This window comes from Trachurus japonicus, unplaced genomic scaffold (genome assembly GCF_045865225.1).
Source record: "Trachurus japonicus isolate A0001 unplaced genomic scaffold, Traja_1.0 AP029919.1".
In the NCBI taxonomy this organism is placed as follows: Eukaryota; Metazoa; Chordata; class Actinopteri; order Carangiformes; family Carangidae; genus Trachurus; species Trachurus japonicus.
The window spans coordinates 50,697-73,839 of record NW_028220052.1 but is presented as its reverse complement, the minus strand read 5'-3'; the positions used below and the strand labels follow the sequence as shown (position 1 = coordinate 73,839).

General features: G+C 41.6%; 1 long non-coding RNA gene across 1 annotated transcript; it reads right to left on the bottom strand.

Moving 5' to 3' along the window:
- Positions 1-20,680: 20,680 nt before the first annotated feature.
- LOC146960844 (uncharacterized) lies at positions 20,681-22,242 on the bottom strand. Its single transcript, XR_015035354.1, has 5 exons — positions 22,116-22,242; positions 21,502-21,735; positions 21,331-21,422; positions 20,905-21,009; positions 20,681-20,712 (listed from the first exon to the last, which is right to left on the bottom strand). It is a non-coding gene; the product is annotated as an uncharacterized LOC146960844 (long non-coding RNA).
- Between the last annotated feature and the right edge of the window lie 901 nt (positions 22,243-23,143).

Sequence of the window (23,143 nt, the reverse complement as noted above, 5' to 3'; positions counted from 1 at the left end):
GTGCTAGCACTCAGCAGCATCAGAGACAGCTAAGTTAGTGCAGCTAGAAGCCCTCAGCCTCCTACTCTGCTCTGCTCCACATAGTTTCACCTGAGCTCAGTCGCTCTCCACCCAGAAACGACCCCGTGCACAACAAAACAAAGCAACCACCACACAGGACTAGAAGCCCATAGGTGATAATTAAAACGGATTTCATATGTATAAGTCTAACATTTATTTTTGGGCACAAATATGACCTAGCTACTAGTCTAAACTTATCTAAAATTTGTTGGAAAATGTGATTTTAGAGGTTTACCTATACACCGTAGGAATTTAAGGGGGGGCGACCGCCATTCCAAAGGACCGCCATTCCGACGGTCTGCCAGTCCGAAAATTCCCGAAGGTCCGTCATTTCGAACTTCCCGAGGGGCCGCCGTTCCGAATGTGTTTTATTTTGAAAATTGACCGGATTCTCTCGTGGTTTGACTTCCTGCCCGGCTTGACACGACGCGCCGCGGGGACAGCGCCCGACTGGCCCCTCCCCCTCCCCCTCCCCCTCCGCCTCCAAAGTTTCACCCAGGTGCGAGTCTGATGCATTACATCCATGGTCTGATGCAGCCGCGGCACTCCTGCTGAAAATAAATGTCCTTGCTCTGTGCTTTGGTTAGGTTTAGGCAATGTAGAAAGGAGTTGGTTAAGTTTAGTAAAAAGGTTAGGTAGAGGCCAATAAAATCGCAGTTAATATGTATCTCCCCCGGGAGTCAAACCCTGATCCACCGCGTCAAGAGCAGATGCTCTGACCACTACACTACCACCGCAATTAGGCTTGTTTACTCCGTGCCGTAAACCATTCAAGATTTTTTCAGGTTCGGAATGGCACCCTTTCTTTCAGGTTCGTAATGGCACCCTTTTCCCATAAATAATTAAGGGTCGGCATTCCGACAAATTAAAGTAAACGTTCGGAGTGGCGGCCCTTCGGAATGGCACCCTGGAACCGAATTTAAGACAGGTCAAGGTTGTCTTAAAGTTAAAGGCTGTATCAGCGATATGACGTCACCTTTGTTTACAGTTGAAACGTTCTCAAAACAGAACAGAGCCCTCTCTCGCCCCTCCTTCACCAGTTACGAACGTGAACGCGCATTTCTTGCGGAACCTCCGAGGGAAATTATGGCTCACTCAGCTGGGTAAGTCCATTCATTGTATGTTCATGAATCTAAAAAAAAAAAAATGCTATCACAGTCCGTAGAAGCTAACGGTAACGTTAGGCTACCTAGCTGACAACTGAAAACTGACAGCTGACAGCTTATGACAACAACGGACTGACAAATGACAATAACGAACAGCTGACAAATCAGTTGACAACAACTGGCAGCTGACAACTCGCTCTTCTGTTGGTTTCCTCCAACACTTATAAAATATATACTTATAAAATGATTAGTAGCTAAGGTTTACCATAACCAGTATGCCATGGACTAATATACAAACGGCGTCACTAACGGCGCTACTTTTTTCAGTAACGAGAAGTCAAATAGGCTAAATTACTGTTTCCCCCGTTATAACATTGTAGCCGTTACTCGACCGTTGTTTGACTAACTGCGGCTTCCACGCAAGCAGCCTGTCAGTCTGCTCTCTGTGGCTGCACGAAGGATTCCCCACCTGTCGTGAGCGTCTCGGTTACCGTATTTCCGTTGTTTGTTTACATTATTCTCTCAATATAATGTACATAACGTGCTGTACTATTTATCTGTTCTGTTCTATCACTCACACACACACAGCCTACTATGTGTGAATATGAATACATATAAAAATGCAATATCACACTCGAGGTCGTGCTGTTGTACTGTATATCAGACTGATCTGCGACCGAATCACATCCGTGCTGATATACAGTACAACAGCACTCCCTCTCTGTGGCATTGCTTATATATAGTGTGTGTATATTCATGTTCACATATGTGACCCGATCCATCAAAATGAGTCACAGTGACCCAAATTTCAAAGTTGAGATTTTGGTATCAATGGAAAGATTAGAAAATAAGCTTTAAAATGATACCCTAGTCAAAGTCATACATTTGATGGTTTTCGAGATGTGGCCATTTGAATTACGATCTCCTACTCTCTTATTCTGTTCTAAAACCTGAGAAAATAGCAGTTAAAGTTTTAGCCAGTGACTCTGGCATCTGTTCCCGTACCACGTGATTACACGCACCCTATACGGTCCCTTGTTGTCATAGAGGCAGCATTCAATGACCCTCGGAAAGCAGGGAATCTCACAATTCAGATGCTTTTTACAGCTCGTCTCTATCATAAACGGTTCAGAAGTTGTCATGTTTTGTTGACATTTTGTAAAACATGTGCAAGCGTGGGTTACACCCCGCCTTTCCGAAGCCCCGCCTTTCCGACAATAGACTTCCATTCATCGTAATAGCGGGGTTTTCTATTTTTTCTAAAGACCCCGCTACTCCGAAAAGGCTATTGGGGGAAACCCCCAGTGCACAGTGCGCATTGATCCTTTTTTCCTTTTTGGGGTCAAACGGATCATGTGCATAATTAACTGCAAAACAAGCAAATACTTCATATTAATGACATAATGTTCATTATGCTTAGCCTGTCTAGCCTCTACCTGGTCTTTTTACTAAACTTAACCAACTCCTTTCTTCATTGCCTAAGCCCAACCAAAGCATCTCCCTCAGTCAGCTGTCAGCACGAGCGGCGGCTGCAGCAGCCTCGCGCCCCTGTGAGCTCAAGCCGGGTTCAGCCGCGCTCGAGCGGCGCAGGGGGGGAGAAAAAAAGTGTATTCCTTTTACTGTGTGGAGATCTCCAACAACGGAGTCGGGGAGAAAGCAAGTGGGACAGATCTGCCCAGTCCCTGAGCAGCGCACGTTTCACAGACAAGCCACAAAGCAGAATGTAAACAACATCACGCGGTTCAGCACCTTCGACATTGGACAGCTGCGGGGGGACTGTGTCGGAACAGCGGTGTTTCGAAGTGGGGGTATTTCGGAACAGCGGGGTGTCGAAATGGAGGGGTGTCGGAATGGAGAGCTGTCCCCGCAAGGGTGTACGTTCGGGTTAGCATCGATGCTACGTTCGGTTTAGCATCGATGCTACGCTCTGTTAGCGTCGATGCTACTCGGTTTAGCATCTGTTTCTGTATCCGTCCCTTCTCGTCATAGAGGCAACATTCAATGACCGTCGGAAAGCGGAGAATCCCGCGATTCAGATGCAGTTTACAGCTCGTCTCTATCATGAACGGTTCAGAAGATATTTCATGTTTTGCACCGAAGCAACACTCATTTTCAGAGGGTTTAAGTTGCAGGTCAACTTTAATCATCATTTACGTGCCTTTCCTCAATTATCTGGACTGTGAAACTTTGGGAGATTGTTTTTGAATGTCATTGCTTGGAAATTAGGGTAAAAACAATTTTTTGATTTTCTATGGGTTTTCCATGTTATCAGCTGATTATCTAAAAATAGAACGTTGCGACTTCCGACTCATTTTGATGGAACGGGTCACATATTAGTAGATGTGAATATGAATATACACATAGATAGATAGATAGATAGATAGATAGATAGATAGATAGATAGATAGATAGATAGATAGATAGATAGATAGATAGAGAATATACATAGACATAATGCTGTCTACTGTTTATTCTTGACAGTAATGGAAATGAAGGTCGAGGCAGAGGCAGAGGCAGAGGAAGACGGCAGGGACGTGGTGCAGCTGCTTCTCTACCACTTGAAAATGAAGACCTGGAGCGGACATGGATGCTGCGAGCTCAAAGAGTTGCAGCAGAGCAAGTATGTTACCTAACCCAAGTTGTTACACTTCCTGTTACCTCAATAAAAATTCACCAAACCTGTCCAGTCCACATCACCAATGTGAATAGCAGCACTATTCTAGCTCAGTCCTACATTCTGTGTGACTTACAAAGGCAGTACTAACTACTGTAAACTTATTTTAGGAGAGAATTCAGTGCCTCAGTCTTCAGGACTGTCGCCTGCTGCTCCAGCGCTGTCTGGCCAGGGACCCGTCCACAATGTTCGACCTACTGATGGCCACACCTCCACCAACCCCTCCAGTGTCAACTGTGCTACCATGGTGCGTCTGTCAACATTGCCGGGAGATGCCGATGGATTTGGAGAGGAAGTGCTGCGGGCAGCCTCCAAATTCTTGCATTGCACACCTTCCCCACATGGAACTGTACATTTTAGATGAGGGGGTGCTGACACTGTCCAGGAGGATCTGGAATGACATCCGGGCCACACAGGATCTTCCAGATCCCGGAGAGAGCAACCGGCAGTTCCGATATGCAGCCTACAGGCAGTATGTGGTGTGGCAATATGGGGCCCTTGGCCAGGGGCACAGAATTGTCATCCCCAGCTGCTGTGTTTGGAGAGTCAGGGACGGGTATCCTGACCCTCACGGCCAGTATACCGGATATATACCAAGTCGCCTGTAAATATTTGTATATTTGTAAATAGTTTTTAAAAAATAGTTGTACTTTTTCCTGTTACATTGTTATTGTATTGTATTGTATTTATAAACATAATTTTTTCCCAGTTCTATTTGAATCTTCACTTCTTTAAATGGCACATGTGTAAGTGTTCAATCACAAACTACAAATCCTGCAAGAGCAAAGTAAAAAGTTTCTTTCTTTTAAACCAAGTGAGTTCATGTGCTACATCCCAGGCTCTACAACATTCCAGTACTAGTTACTGTAGGAATAGCTACCCTACCCAGCATTTTCTCAAGTCATCAATTACATAGATGCAAAGAGGAGCTGTTGCAAGCAATACACATTTATTTATTTTTTGTAGTTTATAGCAGGACAGCTTGCAGTGATTATTCAAATAATAATAATAGTATAAATGCTTATGAACTTCACAGAAAGTGCTCATATTGTGAACACAGGTGCCACCGTCACCTAAAAAACAGGAGGTACACACTGCACAGTGGATAATGCATTGCATCTAACAATGCATAATATCTAACAAGTTTCTGCTACAGTTTCCTTATGGGTATACATACAGTGTTAAAAAAAAACTTCCTTTAGCGGTATTAGTGGCTGTTTTTTTTTTGACTGCTGTAAAAATGTATCAGATAAATATTTTTTTCAATTTTTTTTTGCCTAAATCTGTTAATCAACTTCAGTCTTGATCAAAAAAATCTGTTGCTGCACGAAAACTAAATATGCATATAAGTCATTGATGTTACTAATCTAAGACATGTCCAAGACTGTGATAATTCTTTGTCCAATCACTTTTTATACTGAAAATAGCTCAATTTGTGTGTATTTTTTCCCATATCAGTGACTTCATTTTTTAAATTGGCATTCAAAGGGTTAAAATTTTGATTAAAAAAAAAAAAATTAGTAGTTTTGATCAAGACTGAAGTTGATTAACAAGTTTATGCAAAAAAAATTGAAAAAAAAATGTATCTGATATATTTTTACAGCAGTCAAATTAGTTGCCAAAAACAGCCACTAATACCGCTAAAGGGTAGTAAATTTGTCGACCCTTTTGAAAATTTCGAAATCATATTTTCAAATTGTATGTAAAAATAAGGTTTGTCAGCAAAAATCTTGTCATTTGCTGCAATATAGTTAAAGTTATGGTCAAATTAAGAGGAAAAAGTGACCCCTAGTGGACGTTTTTGGCACTAATACTGCAAAAGGGATACAATGAGCCTCACAAGTAGAAAACTAGAAAATTTCCTCTCGGGAAATTTTGAATGGGCCACGGGAGCTACTGCGGGTTGTGCCATCTCTGTCAACATGGGAATCAAACCCACGATCTTAAGGTCAAGACAGAGCTGATCAGACAGACACATGATCATCTTTCTATAAGCACTGATATGGAGGAGCTGTAACCACATTAGGTTACCTGTGTGTGTGTGTGTGTGTGTGTGTGTGTGTGTGTGTGTGTGTGTGTGTGTGTTTATCTTGTGTAATAGGGCCAGGACTCAATTAAAACAATTAATCTAATTAATTAGAGGCTTTGTAATTAATTAATCGCAATTAATTGCATTTTAATCGCATATAAATATTTGACCTGAGAACAGTGAGAAGCATTTTTTTCACATGGATTTTAGTATACCATTGAATGACTGAATAGCTTAAGCAACAAAACATTGTTTTTTTTTTCAAGGTGGTACTTAACCAAGACCAACATGCAAATTATCGATTAATTCATTAATCGATATTTGATACAGATTTAAATGGTCTTTCCTGCCAATACACTATGATGATTACTGTAGTATTTAACTAGGCTACATAAATCACAGTAGCATAAACTGATTTGTTTAACGGACCAGGTGATGGGCTGACTGGTCCTGTCTAATTTCTGTGTACTGGGTGCCATTGTGCAGGGTGTTAAGGCAGCCTTCCTCCACTGCAGTCCCTATGTGACCCGCTCTGGCGAAATGAGTCGGAAGTCGCAACGTTCTATTTTTAGATAATCAGCTGTAAACATGGAAAATCAATAAAAAATCGATTTTTTTTTTTTTAGCTAATTTCAATGAAATGTCTTTCAAAAACAATCTCCCAAAGTTTCATAGTCCAGATAATTGAGAAAAGGCATGTAAATGGCAGTTAAAGTTGATTTGCAACTTTTATTTTTTACTAAAATGTGCTCAGAATGTGTCGGCTGCTCTCATCCCGCCTCCTCTGCTCCCCCTCCTCCTCTCCGCTCCTCTCCTCCCCTCTGCCGCTATTTATGAGGATTCCCTAACACTGTGTGGGGTTCCCCAGAGCAATTAATGGCTCTGGGGTTTCCCTAATCCTTACTGTACGTACCGCTTGAAACGTCACCATCTTTGTCAATGAAAAGTGACACAACGGCTCACTAGTGGCGGGAAGTGACGTTTCAACTGACGATTGGTCCAGCACCCGGTAAACAAACCTCCTCGTAAAGTTAGCCTGTCAATCAATATTACTATAGCGTCTTGTCGTGTGTAGTATAATATAGTAGTGTGTTTATAGCCTATTTGAGATGTCCTTGTCAAAAGCGAGCAAAGTCGCGAAAGCTTTGAATTCATTAGAAGCTGCCAACTTAACCTCCGCTGCTGTCCAGCAAGAGTGGCTAACGCTCGTCAGTGATTTTTTTGGATCCGCTGATGAGCTGTCAACAGCTGATGAAGACAGCGACAGCGATTTGGAAGGTCCGTCTTTGGATGAAGAAAAAATAAAGGAGAAATTCAAAACTCATGTGGAAGAAGGAGAAGAAGAAGATGATGATGAAGATGATGACGATGGTGGTGGTGATGAAAACACTGCTCAACCCGTGGCTGATGTGGGTGAAGTTAACAGGGCTATGTCGAGCTGTGAAGCGGTGTGTGTGGGAACAGTTCACAGTGACCGAGAAGATGAGATGTCAAAAATCCGTGCCTTTTGTTGTAATGGTTGTAAAATCAACAACGGAGAGCCGTGTTTTCTTTCATTCAGTGAAGATTTCGTATATGACCTTCGCATGTCTATGGCGTCTTTCACCGAATACGAGAAAGATCTTGTCCTGTTGGGGAAGATAAGCTGTCACTTCATGAATGACAAGATGACAATATCTTCAAAGAAGAAAGAGCAGCGAGAGCGTCAGCACCAAAGGACTGAACATTATATCAACGGGAGAAGAGTCTGTCGAGAGACATTCAAGTTTCTACACTGGTAAGGAGCCTAGCCGTAAAAACAAACTATTCAGTTCTCTCTTTTATTTAAAGCACTTTGATCTTCAATGTTTTATAGGCTAGCCTACTAATAACGTTTAGGCCTATTATTAGGCTATTATTATTAGGCTATTAGGATTATATTAGGGCTGGGCAAGTTAACTCATCAAACTATTAAGGCCGACATTTCCTATTGTATCTCGCATTAACGCGTGTTGCTCACGTGCTTTTATTTTGTAAAAGTCTGTTGCTGGCTGCTGCGGCGTAGGGGTCAGAGAGTCGCCGGACACTTTTTACCCCGGTAAACATGCGCTAAAATTTCATGAATGAGTCTATTTTTCACCACATAATAATATCCCTCCCCCTGCTCTATGCTGACCTGACGCGTCTAGGAGTGGTTGACAGCTCTCTCTCTCTCTTTTTTTTCTCACTTTTAATGATAAAGTCACGTCAATATTGGAACTCAACATGAGAGAGAAGGTGCATGTGCTCTGCTCTACAATATTTCCATCTCACCCCACACACGTCGACCTATGGCTTGTGTAGAAAGTGTATGGCTTGTGAAGACGTACAGCGCGATGGAGAGAGAGAGAGAGAGAGAAAAGAGGGATCATAGGCGTTTAATCGTTGCCCAGCCCTAATTATTATTATTATTATTATTATTAGTAGTAGTAGTAGTAGTAGTAGTAGTAGTAGCTATATATTGAGAAATAGGCTGCATATGCTTTGCATTTTAGTAACAGTTGGCTCTTCTTATTTTATTTCAGCCTAAGCCAAAATAAGTTGACCGCTCTCCTGAAACATTACAAGGAGCATGGCATGACACCCCGTCATAAGAAGTCCGGTGGCCGTCAGAAATCCGACAAGCGCTTGCTCACGCATGATGACATCTGTCGCGTGGTTTCGTTCATTATTAACTTCGCAGAGCTCCACGGATTGGTTCTTCCTGGTCGTGTCCCTGGCTACAAACGTTTTGATATCAAGTTGCTGCCATCGCATTACACCAAGGCCACAGTTTTTCGTGCCTATAAAGTTGCACTTATGTCAGGGGGTAGGTATTCTTTATTAATGCTTATCCCTGTTCTGAATTGATGCTGATAACCCTGATAACCTATTATGTTAAAATATAACAATATGACAGCTTATTCATTGTAGTTTGCACACATGTTACCTTTGCATAAAAGTTAAAAGATTGTCACAATAGTCATTGACTCTAATTGATGAAAATTTAAGGTGTTTTAAGTGCATCAATATTGCATTACAGTCAGTGCCGGTTTTAGCGATTTGGAGGCCCAAGGCGAATGAAGGCCCCCACCCCCACAGATACCAGTTATTGTTGGTCAATTACATTTTGAGATTGAACATTTAAACATTCTACAAAAAAAACCTATGTTCATGATTTTCTTTTTATTATTTTTTGTTCTTTGGAGGTTGTTGAGGGCCCCCACTACAACCGCTGGTGGGGGGCCCCAAGCAACAGCAGGGCTGTTCTTAACATAGAGGAGGGGCCCCCACCAGCGGTTGTAATAGGGCAGCCCCAACAACCTTCAACAAACATTCACCATGGGCCCCCAAATGGCTAAAACCGGTAGGCTACTTCACAACTTTTGTTGTTTTGTTTTGTCAGAGCATCGTGTGGTGAATTTGGTGACCTTTCGACGCCTGTGGAAAACCCTTGTGCCCTACATAGTCCGGACAAAGCCAATGACAGACTTATGTTGGCAATGCCAAAAAAACAACTCCGCCATCTACAAGTCTGCCAACCTGACTGAGGCAGAGAAATCTGACCGATGCAGGAGCCAGGAAGACCACCTCACGAAAGTGATCCTAGAACGCTCACTGTATCAACATATGGTTCAGAAAGCCAAAGATACAGTGAAAGACCATGGCATTCAGGAACTCTGTCATTGTGATCCATCTTCCCGAGAAATCACAATGCATTACTCGTTTGATTTTGCACAGCAGGTGCATTTTCCCTCTAATCCACTGCAGCCTGGTCCCATGTACTTTTTGACCCCTCGGAAATGTGGCTTGTTTGGCATTAACTGTGAGGCGCTCCCAAGACAGGTCAACTACCTTATCGACGAGAGTGCATGCATCACTAAAGGCCCAAATGCTGTGGTGTCATTCCTTGACCATTTCTTCACCCAGTATGGCATGGGTGAAAAGCATGTCCAGTTGCACTGCGACAACTGTGTAGGCCAAAACAAGAACAACACTGTACTACAGTACCTGATGTGGAGAGTTCTTCATGGACTGCATCAAACTATTTCACTGAACTTTCTCATTGTGGGCCATACAAAGTTTGCACCCGATTGGGCATTTGGCTTGATTAAGCAAAGCTATCGCCGAAACATGGTATCCTGCCTGGAGGACATTGCTAATGTTGTTCGCAGCAGCACATTGACGGGAGTGAACATCCCACAACTGGTTGGACGGGAAGATGGGGAAGTCGTGGTGGAGCAGCGTGATTGGCAGGCATTCTTGAAGCCCTTCTTCCGCAACCTCCCGGGTATAACCCAACACCAGCATTATCGGTATGTGAATTTATTGTATTATTGTAAATAATACTAATGGAGTATGTCTTTGGTTTGTCTGTGGATTTTTTACAGCTAGTTTTCCTCAATCTTCTGTGTCTTTCAGTATGAGCAGTGACCATCCCGGCTGGCTATTCTACAAGGCCTTTGCCAACTCGGAGGAAAGAAAAGTATGCCTGCTCCGGGAGGATGCACCACCAAGCCAGAGACCACCTGTCGTCAAGCCTCCTGGACTGGATTTAAAAAGACAGAATTATCTGTACCAACACATCCGTGAGTTTTGTACAGAAAAAACAAAGGACATTACATGCCCACCACCGCCAATGGGAAAAGAAAGCTGTCCCTCTCCCTGCCCAGCTAAGAAGAGGCGTTCCGAAATGTGAAATGTCCATTGTGAATGAATGTATTTATAGGGAGAATCCATGAAATGGTGTGTTAATTTTAATACAATATTTAACTGTTGACACACACACACACACACACACACACACACACACACACACACACACACACACACACACACACACACACACACACACACACAGTTACAATGTTCTGAGTTTAGAATAGAAAAAGCAAATCAAGATAGTTGTAGATAGTAGTAAATGCTGAAAGTTGGCACTGCCTCAGCAAAACGGTTTTCTTGAAATTGAGCACAGGACTGTTAATTGCCACAACTGGTGCAAAGTTCAGCAGCAAAGTGCCCAAGGTAAAGGTTAAGGTTACAAAAAGCTGAAACACCAGAAAACGCAATGTATACTGCTATAAGATCAAATTAAAAAAAAGGGCAGGTAACAAAGGAAAACAGAGTGTTGGGCCAGGCGTTTCACCATTTTCAGGAAGAATCCATGAAATGGTGTGTAATTGATTTACACACACACACACACACACACCACACCACACCACACCACACACACACACACACACACACACACACACACACACACACACACACACACACACCATACCCTGACATTGACACACCCTCTCCCTCAAGCAGATAACACTTATGCTCAAACCTTCCGATTTCGGTCGAAAAATGCCTTTGTAATATATTTAAATAAATACTTGTAAATTATTTGGGCTTCAGTGTGGTTTTTATAAGTGTACAAATGCCTTTGGTAACATTAAACTTCAAAATAAATAGTTTATCCCTTTTAATTTAAAGGATTTTGAAAGATATCAACAAAAAACGGGCAAAAAACTTTAAACGCAATTTTCTCAGCTTTTCAATCGGAAAAAGAGAGTGGAAGACCATAATTCAAATGGCCATATCTTGAAAACCATCCAATGTATAACTTTGACTAGGGTATCATTTTAAAGCTTATTTCCCCCTCTTTCCATTGATACCAAAATCTCAATTTTGGAATTTGGGTCACTGTGACTCATTTTGCTTGATCAGGTCACCTATGGTCCTGGACCCTCTGGCTGGTGGGGTGGGTTGCTTTCAGCTGGGGGGGACTCTATCAGCTGCTCCCACGAGAGGCATTTGACGCATTCAGGGTATATACAGGAATCTTGAAGTTAATTTGAATACCTTTTTAAGACTTTTTCAAGACCATCTCAATATTTTTTAATACCTCACCACCGCTTCAAACTGTAACCATTTACATCAGTGACACTTTTGACGTAACAGTTTTAGTTTTTGTGATAAAGACTATAGATGACTATGATACAACAGAATTCAAAATAGGCTGGAATAATAAATCAAAGGCAAAGTTTATCAAAAAAACATTGCTCCACTCTCAAAAAAACAAAAAAAAAAGTCTTCTTTTCTTTTTCATTAACCGGTTCATTTTTGTTTTTTAACAAAACTAATAAATTCACACACTTAAACAATGTTTTAGGACTCAAACTCTTGGACAGCTAATTCAGAAAAAATACCTTTAAAATTTAAGACTTTATAAAGTTGTGAAAATACTTTTTAATACTTTTTAAGGGTCTTAATTTTCCCAAAATTGATTTATCATCTTTTAATACTTTTCAAGACCCCGCGGATACCCTGGCATTTGACACCAACAAGGTTTAACTTTAAAACCAGATTAAATCATGGTTTAAGTTTAAATTCTGTTGCACGTTAACTGTGTTTTAATCACATGAAAGTGTGTGTGTGTGTGTTTGTGTGTGTGTGTGTGTGACTGTAATCACATGAAGCTGGCTCTAGAGTCTAGTTAGTTAGTAGCTGCATCCTGTGTCAGTCTGATTTAGCTGTGTCGGTGTTTATAAACATTTAAACGAGCGCCAGGTGGATTGTTTATGAAGTTAACGAGCTCTGGCCTGAGGATCAAAGAGGTTACCACGGCGATAGGGGCCCCCGCAGGCTGAGACAGACAGAAACGTGGAGAAAAAGAGCCATTTTCTGCCTCTGCACCGGTCTCGCATTTAGGCTTAGGGTGAGAAAACGGTAACTCCTATCAGAACAAAACACAGATCAACGTTGCTCTAAGGACTTACTGAAAATTTTGGTACGATTTGGTGTTTCTACAGTAAATATTTTGGCGACGCTGGCAGTTTTAAAACATCAGGTCGTTCTGCTTCTCTCAGAAAATATTTGTATTGGACTCAATGAGGAGCAGAGACAGACATGGCCGCACTTAGAGGCTCAGAGTTTAAATTCTGTAAGTCTCTCTGATATTTTGAGCAGATTAAGGCGAGACACCCCAGGTGAATAGGGTAAAAAATTTAACTAACAACTATTGCCATGAAACTTTCTATGTTTATTACTTAGATTGAGACAATTATTTTTTGTATTACATGTTTTCTTAAATATTATGCTTACATATGGAAATTAGACATTATATAATTAAATATGCGTGAATTTGTGTACATTTCCAGACCCGAAATCTGAAGATTGGATAAAGCCACTTTCAAAATTCTTGTTTTATTTTGTTGACATATTAAAGTCAAAAGTTTTTACAGAGGGGATTTTGGATATCTCTTTTTATCACTTTGTAAATGAGAAAATACTGTCACCAGCCCTAAAAAAATCAAATTTCGCCCTGTTTTTAGGTATAAATTGTTGTATAAATGAGGCTGTGAATGATATATCAACAATCCCCTCTGTAAAAACCTTCAAAATATAGGCAGGAATACAACTGAAAGGTTTGGTGTCTATAAGTGCTGCTGAACTGGAGATTTCGGGTCTAGAGTATAAGAAAAAGCTCATTTTGAGAAAACGGCCTTTAAAGATTCTATTGCAAAAATTCCACAAATTGGCTCTATGCACAGCTCTACTTCCTGAACTTAAGGCAGCTCCTTTGTTTCCTGTATTACATTATTGGACAAACTGATGAATCCAGGTGTGTCTGACCAATGTGACTCCTCAGACACACCTGGATTAATCAGTTTGTCAGTAAATAAAAGAGCTGCCTTGAATTTAGAAAGCAGTGGAGCTGTGCATAGAGCCCATTGTTACTGGAAACAAGAGTGTCTGGCCACTGTGAATTTTAAGGTGTGTGGGCCAGTTAGGTCAGAGAAAAAAATAAAAAAAATAAAAATAAGAAACACTTTAGGTGTAGCCTAGTTGGGCTCATCTGTAATATGACAACCAATGTTTTCAGTTTCTCTCTGTCTGGCTAAAAATCATCTCTGGCCCATGTCAGTGTCACATCCGTTTCACCTCTGTCACTGAGAAGTAAACTACTGCACAACACGTGATTCTGAGGATCGGTGTTCATTTTAAGCCCTGTACCAGCGCAGGGACATATTAAATCTCCGATCAGTTCATTCAGACGTCTGATGTGTAAAAAAAAAAAAAAAAAAGCCACCGCTGTGTATCGCGCTGTCTCCGACGGCAAACACTCGTTATTTTACGGGTGACAGCTTCCGCGATGACGCACTTTGTAAAGGGATCTTATCGCTCGGTGAGTTTCTGTGCTGTGTCTTTTGTTGTCTAGCAAGTGAGAGTTGCTGTTTTATTTTATGTGAGGATTTAAATCGATTTCCTTTCCCCGTTTTTAAAAGTCCCTCCATGCTGTTCAGAGCGCGTCACGTGATGCTTCTAAACGAATCACGCTGTCGGAAAACGACACCAGCCAATGAGACCCTCCCTCGTACTTTTACGATTCGTCGCTGGTACAAAGGAAATGACCATTTTTGGAACCGACACATTAGTGCAGGAGAGAGAGTGGGAGGGAGAGAGAGAGAGAGAGAGAGAGAGAGAGAGAGAGAGAGAGCTTCACAGCGATACCTGATATGACAGGAGTCTGAACAGACGTGGCTCAGCAGCCGCGATAGAACGCTCAGTTCTGGTGAATTTAGGAGAAATCTACAGGCGACACCAGTCAAAGTGAAGTAAAATAAACACCCATAATGTGTATTTTAGACTATTTTTTTGTATTAGTCTGAAAGAAGACATGTTATGGAAGCAAAATAGCCCAAAATCTCAAAATTGATAAGTGCATGAAAAAACGATGTTTTTGCCTGCCGTGTCTCGCCTTAAGAGATCAAGGATGAGCTCGTCTACAACCGTGGCCGAAATTATGTGTGTAGAGTGTAAATTGTGGCCGTTTGGAGTTTGGATAGAGAAAAAATTTGGAGTTTTTCTGGCATCTCTCCCACTCTAACCAATGATGTCACCCACTCTGACACGAACATTCCGTGCAATACACACCCATTATAATCTCATAATTTCTCCAAAAATGATCATGGTCATTGATCATGGATTGATCAAAAACTATATGACCTATCAAAACGTGGAGTAATACGACAATACACAAGACTTGTGTCTACTGTTTATAGTTTAAATGGAGTCTCTAGGTGAAAGTATGCCTGAGCAGTAGACGTTTGTTAAACTCCAATGATTGGTCTTTTTCGCTCTTTTTTTTCCGCCCGTCCCATTGACTTACATGCAAAAATTTTGCGCAATTCGTAAACTGTTGAGAAAAGTAATAGCACACCGATCCCGATCAAGCCGCACGTTTTGATATATAATATGTCCTGCAACTCTAGTAGCGAACCGAAATCTGGCCGGAAGTGGAAAAATAACTAGAAAAAACATTTCCAAGAATGGAAATGGTGTGAATGCTGAAAGCAATGCTGAATGAGCTGAAGAAATTGTTGAAACAATGCTGAATGAGCTGAAGAAAGAAAGAAAGAAGAAAAGGACAGAAGGAAAGAAAGAAAATGGGAAGGGTAGATGGAGAAAGAAAGAAAGAAAGAACAAAAGGATAGAAAGAAAGAAGACACAGAGAGAAGGGTAGATAGAGAAAGAAAAAGGTAAGAAAAACAGAATAATAGAACATAAAGAGAATAGAGAATGAATGAAAGAGACAGAGGGGTAGTAAGAAAGAAGGAAAGAAATTGGGGTGGATAAATGAAAGAGAGATATACAGAGAGCAGTAGAAAGAAAGAAAGAAATGGGGTAGAAGCATAGAAAGAGAAAAGGAGTAGAAAGAAAAACAGAAAGAAACAAAGAAGTAAAAAGAAATGGGGTGAAAGAAAGAAAGAAAGAAGAAAAAGAGAGAGGGGATGATAGATAGAAAGAGGTAGATGGATGGATGGATAGGGAGGGAAAGATAGAAAGAAGTTATGTAAAATACAAATGAAGGAGTAAAAGAAAGAAAGAAAAAGAGAGAAAAAAGAGACAAAGGGTTTATAGATAGATAGATAGATAGATAGATAGATAGATAGATAGATAGATAGATAGATAGATAGATAGATAGATAGATAGATAGATAGATAGATAGATAGATAGATAGATAGATAGATAGATAGATAGATAGATAGATATAGATAGATGTTAAAAGCTGCGTCCTATGTCCCAGGCTCCACCTGTAATTGTACTACTATTAATAGAGTTGGAAAGACTAAACGTCTGAACTTAAATTCATGAGAAAAATATAAATTGTTGGAGATGTTTACATCAAAAGTATAAAATCATTGAGAGGTTGATGAATGTGAGCTGAAAACCTGTGTGTGTGTGTGTGTGTGTGTGTGTGTGAGTCTGACGGTCTCTCTGTCTGCGTGTACATGTGCAGAAAGCCACAGAACTCCTCTCCCTAATGATCTGATTGATTGGCAGCCTGCCCTCAGAAGTTACCATGGCGACTCAACTAACTGCTTACATTTTACTGTGTGGAACAGTGTTGTGACTGTGTGTGAGTGACTGTGTGTGAGTGTCTGTGTGTGTCTGTCTGTGTGAGTGTGATGCCTGTGTTTGTGCGTGGACATCCTCTGTCAGTCTGGTTTATCATGTGTGTGTGTGGGCCTGTGTTTAAAAACATCTTAACGAGCGGCCAGGCTGCACCTGCACTGTTCTATTTATAGACTTTGATAACGAGCTGGCCCCAACAGCTGGCCACTGCACACAGAGCAGCTTCTGAAAACAGCCCATAAAAAGAGAACCGTACCTCTTATCAGAATGTGGCCATGACTACTGGGGCAAGGAGACCTTCCTGAGCACATTGATGTGCATTAAATGTTTGTAGGGCAAAAACTTTTCTCAGGGTCGCAAGGTAGAAAAGGGGGGCATTTCTGTTTTTCTAAAAAAAATCAGCTCCTACTTTTATATTGAAGTGGATGAGCCACTGGAGCGGGTCTAGCTGCACAATTAGGCTCATAGAGACAATTCTGTAAGTCTGTCTGCTGTTTTGAACACATCAAATGAGACAGGACAAGTGTGGCTACAAACCAGTGAGGAAATCATGTGTCTAGAGTTTAATTTGTGGCCGTGCTGGCAATTTATCCAGAAAAAATCCTGAATGTTTTTTCGATCTCTCTCACTCTAGCGATGATGTCACTCACTCTAAGCCCTGCTCGTTAGACGCAACACACACCCATTATAAGGCTGGATTTTGTCAAAAAACGTAATGATTTTAAAGCGGCCAAATATCAGAAACTGTTGAAGATATCAATAAGCTGAGTCATAGAGGAATACTTAAAAAGTTTGTCTACAGCTCAGAATTTGAATGAAGTCTATAGCTGAAAGTATGTGGACACTTTAAAGGCAGAAAGAAGTAAGAAGATTTGAAGAGTTTCAAGACTGTTCCAATGCATTCTCTATGGGGGAAAAAAAATCAGAAATAGTTGAATATTGCAAAAAGTATGAATAGTTGAAAAGAGAAAAGACATAGCACACCTGTCCCGAAAAGGCTGAACATTTTGATATTTGAATTGTTGAAATAGCACAAAGTATGAAGGACTAGTTAAATGCCGAAGAAAGGCAGAAAATGGCCGAACCGAAAAAGCATTTCCAAGAATGGAAATGGTGTGAATGCTGAAAGCAGCTGAACGCTGTTGCAGAATTAGCAAATAGTGCAAGCAGTGATCACCATACAAATGTTTGACCGAGGTAGGAATCGAACCCACAACCTCATGGTCAGTAGACTTTCACTCTGCCTCTAGGCCACAGTGTACACACAGTTACAGAGACTGTTGTCTGTTGATGAGCTGCACTCTGTCTCACTCTGAAGTTAAAGCAGAAGTAAGTGGTCCGGTCGTTTTCGCTAATGCTGCGTTCCAGGCAGGCTTTTGAAATCGTAAATTACAGCTTCAAGTCACAACTTACGACTTTGTAGCGTTCCAGGCAACTCACTCGTGTTTCTCCGACCTGTTTTACCGGTGAAAGTCACTATAACGGCCACTCGTAACTTCCGACCGGTGAACTCGTACCAGATTGAACTGGTACGACTTCACGGTCGGAAAAATACGAGTTTCCTTGAACGCACCATAACAGTCCTCGTCCCTACGTCGCCACATTCACGGCGTCCCTTGGCTGCACACACAGCCCTGCATGCCGTTCTCTCTCCTCATTGGATAAAAACTGTAGGATACGATAAATGTTTTCTCCTGGGCTCAGAGCAGAGCAGAGTGACTGAGAGACCTGTGTTTCGGTTCAAACACTCTATGTAAGTGATTGCTGTCGGAAGATATAACTATTTAAGACTTATATTAACACAAATATATCACTTACTTCTGCTTTAACGAGCCCAAAGCTGCACCTGTTGGAAACACACTGTGTCAACACCAAGAAAGCTTGAGAGTCAAGCTTGAATGACTTAGAATGAACATTTCTGTGAATTTCAGGCTGAGAGCAGCAGTTTCAACATGAAGCAAGTTATCAGAAGTCAACAGAGGACGACTGGGAAAATAATTCACTATAATTGTTGTTGAGGCAAGATTTGAACTAGGAATCGAACCCACAACCTCATGATCACTAAACCTTTACTCTGCCGCTTCGCCACAGAGAGCACAGACATAAGCACGTTGCCATTGTAATGTGATGATGTGCTGCAAACGGTGGCAGTAGCAATTAACGCGTCTCTTAACAATTGAGGGTGGGGGAGGGGAGCAGAATTCAACATCACATAACAAGATTGCTCAGTCTGGATTCGAACTAGTGACCTTGGGGTTGGCAAGCAGCCACCTTACCAACTGGACTACAGACAGAGTTGTGGAGAAGAGAGGTTGAGACTTTGATGAATGTGAGATTTTTCAATGATGCTTAAAAAAAAGCTGAAAATAGTATAAATGAGCCACAACAAGTAAGTAGAGGACTTTTTTGTGACCTGTGACTATTTTTTGGTGAATTAAAACAAATTAAAAAGCACTTAACAGCAAGTTGAGCTCCTTCTCCTGCTGCTGTGAAAAAAATGCATTGGACTTAATGAGAGCAGAGAGCTCCCTGGCTGCATTTAAAAAATATTTTAAATTATTATTTAAGTCTCTTTGCATTTTTGACCAGAATTTTAGCCAGAAGACAAGTGTGGCTACAAAACTGGAGAAAATAATTTGTCTGGAGTTTAATTTGTGGCCGTGCTGACAGTTTAGCCAGAAAAACTCTAGAATGTTTTTTTGCCTCTATCCACTCTGGCACCACTCTAGCTCTGCTCGTTAGACGCAACACACACACATTATAAAGCTGAAAAAAATCAGAAAAAGTTAAATATTTGAAAAAGTATAAAAAGTATGAAAAATTTGAATACATCCGATAAAGTCCAGAAAAAGCTGCACGTTTTGATATATGAATTGTTGAAATAGCACAAAGTATGAAGGACTAGAAGAAGACCGTAAAAAGGCGGAAGAAAATGGCCGAACAGAAGAACAATAGTTAGGAAAAAATCCACACAATAACAGTAGTGCCCTGGTCCCTGCAGCTATTTCATAGCTGTTGGGACCAGTGCCCGGTGCGATTGCCCGTGGCCCTAATTAACATAAAGTGCACAATACTGTTTAAAAATATTGAAGGTAGTATAAATGCTTATGAACTCAACTTTTGGGGGGTACATTAACACAATGAACCTTGTTGTTTTATGCGAAACAACATGGGAAAAAAGAAAAGAAAGAAAAACACCTACAGGGATGAAGCTACCCACGAGGGTAGCCCCATCCCTGGGGGTACCCACTAGGGTAGCCTAATGTAATGTGACAAGACTGCTGAGTGCTACTGGTGTGGAAGGCAAGAGCAGGATCACTCTCACTCTTGTGGCCCTGGGTGACCTGTGAAAACAACAACAACAACAACAACAACAAGTTTTAAAATCATGGTTACCCACTTTGGTTGCTCTAACCACAAGCAAATGACAGTGTGGTGGCTTATGTAACAGGTACAAATAAATACATATTATGAAATGGATGAAACAACCAAGATAAGTGAAGCCTCACCTACTCCTCTGCTGCGCTCAGTCCTCAAAAGCTCTTCAGTTGAGGGTGCCGGCACACCAGAGAGGGGTCCAAGTGATCTTGTGTCTCCAGGCCTGTTCTTTCTCGTGAGGGGCACCCCGCCAACGGCTGTCAGCTTCTTCAGCAGGATGTGGCCTTGAAGCTCAGGGATGTAATCATACGTCTTGTGAGTCTTCAGGGTGTACAGCCGCCATCTGCGAGATTTTTTGTTGTAGAGCTTGGTGAATCTGTAATAAGGAAGGTGGGGTTGGAGGGGTAGAAGGACATACTAATCTTTGAAAGACATCCATGAAGTCATAAAGCACAGATTTGAAATGACACTAAGCCAAGACCTCTCGGGTGTTGCACCAGCTAATAATCACTTGCTGCAATTCCCTTTGTGAGCCGTCAACATGCATAGTATACTTACTGGAGAGTCCTTTTTTGTCCTGGGCGCCCTTTGAACATGATGGTTGTAGTCAAGGGCGGCCAGATGGATCCGTGCACTGTACACAGCATGAGTAAAACTGAACCGCTTGCTGGCATACATTAATATATGATTGTGAAACGACTCAAGGTCACCTGTCGATCTGGGAAAAGAAAAATTAAGTTGAGAAATGTTTCCAAGTTGGATACAAGGACGCAATTAGACAACAAAACCTAAGTATGCAGTGCGGACCAGTCTTGTTACTTTTGGTACATATTTTTAACATCATAAACACAACAGCTTGTATACCTGAAACGCAAGTACTTTGTAATGTCCTTGAGCCATCGGGCATCCAGAACCAGCTCCCTCAGTCTCTGGCGGGCAACTGAATTGGACTCAATCCACTCTTTGTCCCTTTGGTCATCGAGTGGACCATGGTGGCAGCTACCAAGTGCCCATGCGTGGACCCCAGTGACATGGTGGAGCAGGCCAACCCACATATCCTGAAATATAAATAAAGGCAGAACTACTTATGTGGCATCTGAACACGCTGTGCAGTACATGTCAGAAAATATTACATGGCATTGTGACAGACAGTCAAGTTTTTGGCTACATTTACATTCACATAAACCTCCATTCACATGCTACTTGTTTGCCAGGTTTATACAAACCATTTAGCCAGTTGTTGTACTTACAAAGAATTCATCATAATTTTCAGCAGTCCTGCAGCAATGCCAGAAGTGATTGCAAATGTCCCTTGACCACTGATTGATTATGGAACACCCCTTCTGCTGGGCTAACTGTAAAGAAAAACATGACCAATTGGCTTGCAGTCATTTGGCAGGCGCTTTTGGGAGACACCAGTAAAGCTGAGATACAACTATATATACTATAACTAAATAATTACTGCCTTCCATTCCTCAGGCTAGAAAAAATACAGTATAAGATATAACACAAATATGAGAAAGGAGCAGCTGGGCTAGTGGACTTAGGCTACATGGTCTGCCAATGGTAGTGGATCATCCATCATGACACCAAGATGATTTCATCATCAAGGCTGTATAAATCTTGAGACTGACAGCATCCTAAAACATCGCAGGAAAGAGAAAGGACTATCTCACCGTTGTCAGTCTCCTGGAGAGGTTTTTTGAGCCATGCCACACATCAAGGGAGTGGTGGATGCCCTTATCCTTGAACCTGCCTGTCTTTGGATCTGTAATGTAGGAATGATTGTAAGACACTCACACTTACCCTTATTCAAGTCATTGTAAAAGGTGATCATTACTACTTACTGAAAAGTGCTGAAATCTGAGTACTGGCATCAGTGCAGACCTCGGTTAGTGTGACCTCCTGGCAAAGACGATCACAAGCTCTGACAAGTCCCTCCTTCTCCATAGCCACTGAGTTTCGGTTGGTCTCCCTCTTGTCAATATTTTCAATGGCTATGATCTTTTTGGTTTGATTTTCCATTACAGAGTAGGTGCAGTACTGGGCACAAAATCCTGGGCTATCCATTCGACCATCGCCTGTTGAGATATTGAAAAGGCACAATGTAAGGAAGTGGATCGGGGGCCTAGGTTCTTGCGCGTCTGGTGAGGTTTGGTTTGATCTAATAGCCTATGCCTCTCCTAACCTGTGTACAAAAAACCCCACAAAAGAATATGCGATGCTCATTTACCTTGTAACCATACGTGTGATCCAGCATTTGTGTGTGATTGTCAGCTTGGCTAGAGCATAATACAGCCGTTTCCCTGACACTCGTCTACTCTATCCTAGCAACATGTACCAGCACTTATGCAAGTTAAGTTCTAGTTGACCGTGCAGCTACAAAGAACTCTGAAAATGAGGAATTAACTGTTATCATTATTGATATTATTATTGATTGTTATTTCAAAGCAGAACTTACCCAGGCCCACAACACTTGGCTCTGACTGAAGCTCGCTGATAATTTTCTCCCTGTGTGTCTCCCAGAACTCTTTGATGGAGTCAACGCAGTAGTGGTCCTGAATACGGTGAAAAGTTGTCCTGTTCACGATTTTCATGTTTGAATAGTAAGGCCACTTTGGTGTAATTGTTTCCTGACAACAAAATATTTGTTGACAGAAGGAAGTCTCCGGCATGCATCCCATATTTTAATGTAGGCTGGGAGGACCACCTCCACACAGTGTGACCGCGTGAACATATCTGAAACACAAAATATCACTATTGAGTGACTTTCACATCTATGCCCAAGTAAACATATCCATAAACAACATCATAAACATACCCATTCAACTACCGCAGCCGTGCCCTTCGCTTGGATGACCACCTCAAATGGCTTAGGTGCACCACAAAGACGACTGGTGTGGTGATTTGTCTTTGTGCATGCATACACTGGTAGTTGTAAGTGCTGGACGAGTTGTTGTAAGCTGCTGTGGTAGATTATTGAAGCTGGGACTCCAATTACATCTTCACAAACAACTGCACTTATTTGTGGAACATCTGAGGACTCTTCCTCCTCCACTTCCTCCATGCCATCACAGTCATACAGGGTGTCTTCCAAGCTTCTCTCTGGGAGACCGTCCATGTTTATGTTTGACTCCAGGGCAGCACCAGTCCTACTCACAAAAAAACATAAGAGAAAGCATAATGTGAAACTTAACGGCAAATTAAAAAAATACTGAAGTGATGCCTGAAATATTGCTTCTCGTGTACCTTAAACAAATACGTGGCTTGTAGTCACTGTCAGCACTGTCATCACTGTCATCTGATTCGTCCTCGTCCAGAAATGAGTCTTCACTGTCTGGATAGTAAGTAGGGTCTGAGTCCTCCCACTCTATGCTACATGACAAAGTGGAAAGAAGTCATCTGTGATATGCCTTGGATAGCGAAAGGTCACACAACACAATACATAACAACAACTAACAATTACTTACGAGGCATTTCTAAGGTCAT